Consider the following 8,138-nt stretch of genomic DNA (forward strand, 5'->3'; position numbering starts at 1 on the left):
TGTTTGTGGGTATGTTTTATTAATTGGTGCTGCTATTGGAACATTATTTCATCATGATTCTCTGCTTAAGATCTTTATTAATGCGCTTTATGCATTCCTTCTTGCCAAAACTTCAAGTGAGGTATTAGCTGCTTTTGGAACACTTGCAATTTCTCTTGCTGCCTGTGTTGCATGCTATGGCATACATAGGCTCTGTTCTATCTTTACAGAAAAAATTACAAGCAACTATCAGTCTTTCAAAAATAAAAACAGTGATGATAGTATTTTTTCTGAAGTATATAACGACCCAACAATAGGGTTGAAAGATAAGATTCTATTTTTCTCTATATATTTAATATATTACATTCAATTACCATTTTTGTACTGTGCATCGAAAATATCTGCCCTTAATGGGTGGCTGCTACTGAGTACTAGAAGAGAAATACCAAGTAATCACATATTTCTTGTGCTTATAAATGCTGTATTATTAATTCCAGTAGCACTTCTTGAATTGATAAAGTATCCATTAGTGAGGCTTTTCTCACCTTTGGGTTTGAATGTAAAGCAGCTAAGCTTTTTGTTTAATGTAAGTGATGTGGGCACTGGCAGTCAAAGTGTTCACACGAGCAATGCTCCCTATGAGCTACGTGATGTGCGGCTCCCTCGCACCACCGCTCGGGTGCCGCACCGGCACCGTGCGGTGCGTGCGGGCCCCGCCCCGCGGGGCTGCATTCCGCATCTCCAACGGCGCCGCAACGCGCCATGCTTATTTGCATCCCTACGGCATGGCACCGTATGTCAATTTACAATACTGCCCAACCTACTTCACCTGCCTGGCCTACGTACGTGTACGGTGTACGTGGTACGGTGTAATTACCTACTGGCCTACGTACGTAGGGCACTGTGGCACGGAGGTCTGAAGGCGGTGATACAACGGTGGAAGCGCATAATGTCATATGGTACGCATGGTTAATACGGTTTACGTTGTAAATGCAATGTGCATGCCGTAGGGATTGTGCCGCGACGCGCCGTGTAACGACGGCGCGTCGCGGCCGCCGTGCGCGTCGCGGTATGCGTGCACATGCTTGCGCGCATACCGCGACAGCGGTACGTGCCGTGAGGGCACGTACCGGAGTGCCCTCACGGCGCACGCATTCTCACGTGCATAGGAAAATTTCTTCTTTTCCTTCAATAAACACCTTAACCCATGGGTCAACAACGTAAACTCTTGAGCTACCATCTCAAGCATTTTTAAAGTGTTATTTTTGGGATTATAACGGAAATCTGAGCGGGAAATAGTTTTGCATCCTAAAAATTGATGAACTTTCAATGCGTGTTCCAAGGTCATTTTATATATATTGTCAGGAACTTCAGCAGGAAATATATGTTCTGCAGATCCATCTGTATACTTTGCTTCATAATCATAGAATTTATTTTTTGGTCGTATTTCCATAGTGCCAATTGCTTCATCCAGCAATACAGCAGTATGTAACTCTATGCCCGGTATGTATTCTTCTACGATCATCAAGTCTCTTGTCATCCAAGTAGCTCCTTTCTTGTTATCCAAGTAGCTAGACACTGCCTGGTCACGCGCTGGGAGCATGTTTTTTAGTTTTGAATGATCCTCATGCGAGAAAATTATGTGTACTCCGATACTAGAGCCTTCATTAATTGGCTTTAAGACGTACGGATAATCGATTTTAATATTATTTTTTAGTAGATCTTCTCGGCTAATTACATAACCTTTTGGAGTGTCGATACTAAGGGACCGAAATATATGCTTTGACATCACTTTATTCATAGCAACAGCAGAAGCCATAACTCCTGAGTGTGTATATTTTATACCTAAAATCTCCAATAAACCTTGAATGCAGCCATCTTCACCATAAGGTCCATGCAGAGCGATAAAAGCAAGGCCCGAATTAATTTTTCTAAGCTTTTCAGCAATGTTGCTGTCAACATCTATTTCTATTGCATTATATGAAAGGCTATCAAGCGCCTTCTTTACTGCTTTTCCGCTCATAAGCGACACTTCTCTCTCACAAGAAAATCCACCACTTAAAATTGCTATAGTTGGAATCATGAGCATTCTATGTTTTGCTATATAGCATATAGAAGATACTTTTATCTTCAATAAAAACCTGCTTCTATAGCTAAAAATTTATCAATGAATTAATATTAACTTAGTATTAAATAATGTTAAAAACTTGATAATATGATTATTTTCAGCAATAAAAACTAAAGGTTGTGAGAACCGTTCATTTTGGAATCTGTATACCTAGCCTTTACTCCTCAAAAGATTATAAACAGGTTCTCACGACTATAATTCATCTGGCGGGTGATCAGATAACATCTTGCTCTCTCTAACCCTTTTTCCTGATTAATTTTTGCTAGCGCTACTTGCTAGCCTATTAAGTGATAATCATGATTATAATCATCTAGCGGGTGATCAGTAGTTGTTATAACATCTTGTTGATCAGATTCCTTTAATTCTTTTTCCTGTTTCTCCTGATTAATTGTTGTTTTAGGTCTCTCTTCTGTATTTAACTCTCCTTGATTATCGTCTAATCCAATGTTTTTTAATTCTTCTGCTACATCTTTTATAAATTCGCCTCTTGGGGAAGAAGTGCCGTAATTTTTCTCATTATACAAATTTAGAGTAACATAAATCATTGTTGTCAAATCATTAGCTATAGACTCACTGTGATAATGGTATTTGTGATAATCCGCGGTAATAGAATCATAATCATCGTCAGACAAATTTGCTAAGTTGTTATATGTAAAGCCTTTAAAAGTATGATCTGTGTCGATATCTAAACCATATCTCTCTTGGTAGGCATGAAAAATATAATTAGCGTATTTTTCAATCGTAAGGAGATCTTTCTCGTCTAGTTGGTCGTAATGTATTTCATACTTAAAGTTTGTTCCCTCAATATTGATTGTTTTTGAATGTGGCAACACTGTTTTTGGACTGATTTCTTCTTGGCTACTTTTTTCCTCATCTAGCTTGATTTTTTCTTCTTCTTCTGAGCCTGAAGATTCCACTTTCTTTGACTCTTCTTGTTTTTCCTGATTAATTATTGTTTTAGATTTCTCCTCTGTAGTTGACTCTTCTTGATTATTGTCCGAGTTATTCAAATCTGGCAACACTGTTTTTGGACTGATTTCTTCTTGGCTACTTTTTTCCTCATCTAGCTTGATTTTTCCTTCCTCTTCTGGGCCTGAAGGTTCCACTTTTTTTGACTCTCCTTGATTATCATCTAATTTAATGGCTTTCAATTCTTTTGTTACATTTCCTATAAAGTGGTTTTCGTTGGGAGGAATACCGTGCTTTTCCTTATTATACAAACTTAGAGTAAAATAAATCATTTCTGTCAAATCATGAGCTACAGACCCACTTTTATGAGGGTAGTGGTGAAAAGATGCGCTTGCATGAGCTATGTTAGACCTTAGATGTGCATTACGCAAATCTGTTAAGCTGTTATATATAAAGCCTTTAACAGTATGATCTGTGTTCATATCTAAACCATATCTCTCTTGGTAGGCATGAAAAATATGATTAGCGTATTTTTCAATTCTAAGAAGATCTTTATCATCTAATTGATCGTAATGTATTTCATACTTGAAGTTTGTTCCTTCAATATTGATTGTTTTTGAATTTGGTAACACTACTTTATGCTTTGTTGGGTTTATACTCTCTTTAGCGTGATCTTCCATTTTGATGCCTCTAAATTTTATAATACTGTCATCCTACTAAAAGTTATATAATAATTCGTTAATTCTATATTTAACATAATCTTTCGTTGTTTCCAAGTAGATTATTATTAATCTAATATTAAATATTATTAAAAACCTAAATAATGCAACCATTTTCAATAACCAAAGACAAGCAGCATAAGATATAAAAGAAATTTCTTCCTCTTCAGCAGTATTATTCTAAATTTTCGTCAAAATAAGCTGTTTTATCCTTTTTTTCCTTATACTCTTCTGCGGTATAGAGGGGTTGCTTCTTAGCTGTGATATTTGGCCATTTTTGTGAGTATTCTACATTTATATCGTAAAATAACTTGAAAGTTTTTTGTTCACTGTTCAGTAACTCTTCATCTAGTTCTAAAATATCTTTTATGGAATCATCAGTTACAATTGCATCTACTGGACACTCAGGTATGCACACTCCGCAATCAATACATTCATCTGGGTTAATCACGAGCATGTTTTTACCTTCATAGAAGCAGTCAACGGGACATACTTCCACACAGTCCGTATATTTACATTTTATGCATTTATCTGTAACAAAATGCGTCATAAAATACTGTATATTTGCATTATCTTGGGTACACTAAATTGATAAGAAATTCAAGCCTTTTATGAAGATAAATAAATTGAACAACAAAGAATTAGAAGTATGGTTAAGCTTGGCTAGAACTATAGGACCAATAAAGTTTTTTAGTATACTAAGAACACATGGATCGCTAGATGAGGTGTTAAAATATCTCAATAGGGTGGCTAATAATAAGGTGTATGGCATTCAAGATGCACGAGAAGAAATCAATAATGCAGAAAGAATTGGAGCTAAAATTATACCCACATGTGACCCAGATTACCCTGATCTTTTAAGAAATATCTCTAGTTGTCCTCCTGTAATAACTGCACTTGGTGATATATCATTATTAAGCCGTGAGATAATTGCAATAATCGGTGGGCGTAACTCTTCAATGAATGGAAGAAATTTTGCCAATAAGTTGGCACTTGATTTAAGCGAAGCTGGTTTTGTTATTGTTTCTGGACTTGCAAAAGGAATCGATACTGCAGCAAACAGTGTAATATACAAAAATCATCCCACTATTGCTGTTACAGCAAGCGGAATTGATGTGGTGTATCCAAAAGAGAATTTTGATCTATACAAAAAAATCACTGGGAATGGTGGTTTAGTAATTACTGAGCTTCCATTTGCTACTAAACCAAAGCCTCAATATTTTCCTCAGAGGAATCGAATTATATCTGGTCTATCGCTGGGTGTTGTAGTGATTGAAGCATCGAAACGTTCTGGCTCTCTAATAACAGCAGATTTTGCTTTAAATCAAGGGAGAGAGGTGTTTGCAGTTTCTGGTTTCCCTTTAGATTCACGCTGTAGTGGTAGTAATTATTTAATTAAAAACGGTGCTAAGCTTATCGAATCCGCTGATGACATAATAGAGAGTGTTAGGTTTAGTTTACCTCCGCAGCAAAAAAACCTATTTGATGTTGAGCACTATTCTGTTAACCAAAAACAAGAAAAATTACAGCAGGCAAAATCTGTTATAGTTGATCATATTAACTCTGTACCTGTTGATATAGATGAACTTATATTAGCAAGCGGACTTTCTACCAACATAGCTCTAATGGCTCTTTTAGAACTAGAGTTGGAAAACAGAATAGAGCGTTCACCGGGGAATAAAATATCGTTAATTTTCTAGATTACTTTAGCTATAAGCCCACAACCGTACGAACATTGTGATTTGAGTCCACCAAGAAAGATGTCATTCCAGCGCGTGACGCTGGAATCCAGCCTTTATTATGCAGCCACTTGGTTGAAATTAAGTCTTCTGGATCCAAGTAGTCAGGGCACTGGGATGACACCGTCTTGGATGGAAATCAGTGTCAGCTACTTAGATGACACCACTTTTGTATGGAAACCAGTGTCACTCTGACAACCGTCATCTCGCTACGTGTTAGCGGATACCGTGACGTTATGACGAGGGAGTACGCGTTAGCGGAATCTGCTGAGACGCCCGTGATAGCCCTATTCCTATAGTGAGTAATTCCCTTTTATCTACTTTTAGAATTAATAAGAGAAAACTTTTTTTCAACTTGTTGTATAATTTTATAAAAGTGATTGAAATCTAAGCTTGCACTGCCAATTAAAACTCCTGATAAATTTGAGATACTGAGCAAGTTTTCTATATTTTCTGAGCTGACTGAACCACCATATATAATGTGTTTTTTACCAGTACACAATTTTATTACCTCTATCACCTCAGCAATTGCGTCATTGCTTGGTACACATCCTGTACCTATTGCCCATATTGGCTCATATGCTACGGTATATTCACCGTGTGTTGGCAAGCGGTTTTTGCATTGATATTCTATTACTTCTTTTGTTTTTTCATTCTTATAATCTTCTGAATTTTCACCTACACAGATAATTGGGTGTAAGCCTGATTCTATTGCTATTTCTGACTTAAGTTTTATTTCACTATCTTTTTCATTGGCCCTTTCAGAATGCCCAAGTATTACGTAAGTACACCCTAGTTCTTTTAACATTTCTGCGCTAATTTCACCTGTGTAAGAACCGAACTTTTTATGATGGCAATTCTGTGCTCCTATATTAATATTATTGTTCAACTCTATACTGCTTGGAAATGATGTAAAAGGAGGGCAAATTACTAATTTAGAGGTAATTTCGTTGCTCTTGTTGTTAAGTTTGCCTATAAAGTCAACAAATGAAGAACGCATTCCATTCATTTTCCAATTTGCTACTATTAAAAAGGACATCAACTTTACTTATATGGGCGAGAGTGCCGGCTGTCGGACTTGAACTGACAACCTACTGATTACAAGTCAGTTGCTCTACCAATTGAGCTAAGCCGGCGTTAAACACATTAATAATATACAATTATCAATGGATTTTAGTCAACTGATTTTTAAAATACTGTATAATGAAAATAATATGAGAAAATTTTTACTGAAGCCAAAAAAGAGTCTAGGGCAAAATTTTATTTTATCGAGTGAGATAACAAAAAAAATCGTCGCTTTAGCTGATAGTCTGGAAAATTTTAATGTCATTGAAATTGGTCCTGGATATGGTGCATTAACAAGAGAAATATTGGTGCATAATCCAAAGTCTCTACTTTCTATAGAAAAAGATAGAGATTTAGTAAAACACCATGACCAACTGCTAAATGAGCATCAAGGAAAGTATAGAATTATAGAAGCGGATGCACTGCATGTTATAGAAGAAGAGCTGATAGAGCGCCCAGTCAAAGTTATTGCTAACTTGCCTTACAATATCTCGGTAGTGTTATTTTTAAAGTGGTTAAATAATATAAAATTTTTTACGAGTTTGACATTAATGTTTCAAAAGAGGTAGCAGATCGCATTACGAGTAGATCATAAGACGGCTCTCAATAAACATCTTTCACCGTTGCCGCATTTAATTATTACCATACGGCCACAACATATCTCATGGCGACCCTTGCCAGTCGGTGCATGCCTAATCTAAGTGCGTGCACCGGCTGGGCACCGATCAAGAAGAAAACTACACAATTTAATTTTCAAAAGAATATCAAGATTCAAGACTCAACTAAAACAAAAAGAAAATAATTCCACGTCCTGTATGAAACACTAACATCAAGAAATAAGTTCAAAAATGAATCGCTTATGAACAGAAGACAATCTCAAGCTTCATTGATCGGCCCAGCATCATCGTGCGTCCAGGGTTATCCCGGCCACAACTAGGAGGTGTCCAGGGTATTCCCGGCCCAGTTCGAGGAGTCCAGGGTGTTCCCGGCCCATTAAGATGCAGTAAAGAAGAGGCGCAGACTCCAGACCTCCGGACCTGATGACCAAAACCAGTCCTGACGACGACGGCGACTACACGGCGGTCACGAAATTGATTGATAAAATGCGTCGCTAATAGTTAAAGTAAGTGCAATTTATCTCTCGTAATGGGCAAATAGGTAGAATGTGTAGGAATTGTAATTTTTTTTGGGTAGATAATTTAATTTTGTACGTATAGGTTAGGAGAATATTGGTAATTTTTTTAATAATAAATAATACTTGCTCCACTATCTACTAATAAGTTCCGTTCGTGCTTTATTTGTAAGATTTTATATAGTGTGTAGGATAGTTTAAAATAATAATAGGTAATTAATAAATGCATAAGTGGTACTTACTTCTTTCGTAAATATTCGGTGTTAAAATCGAAATATAATAATTCAGAGAATTATAACGGTGTCATCGCGTGGTCAACGACACACGCGTACCCGAACATTTTGTATTGTTATACGAGACAATGGTTTTGCTCGAGATGCAATTTGCAAATACAAGGAAATGAATATGAAATAAGGAGAATTTTTTCCTTACAGACGTTTTTCGTCTAGTTTCGTGCTAGTTTTAAC

The 8,138-nt window shown here is 36.6% G+C and overlaps 1 non-coding gene across 1 annotated transcript; it reads right to left on the bottom strand.

Moving 5' to 3' along the window:
• Positions 1–6,537: 6,537 nt before the first annotated feature.
• On the bottom strand, positions 6,538–6,610 carry TRNAT-UGU (transfer RNA threonine (anticodon UGU)). The gene has a single exon. It is a non-coding gene; the product is annotated as a tRNA-Thr (tRNA).
• Between the last annotated feature and the right edge of the window lie 1,528 nt (positions 6,611–8,138).

Source organism: Maniola hyperantus, unplaced genomic scaffold, assembly GCF_902806685.2.
Source record: "Maniola hyperantus unplaced genomic scaffold, iAphHyp1.2, whole genome shotgun sequence".
Classification (NCBI taxonomy): domain Eukaryota; kingdom Metazoa; phylum Arthropoda; class Insecta; order Lepidoptera; family Nymphalidae; genus Maniola; species Maniola hyperantus.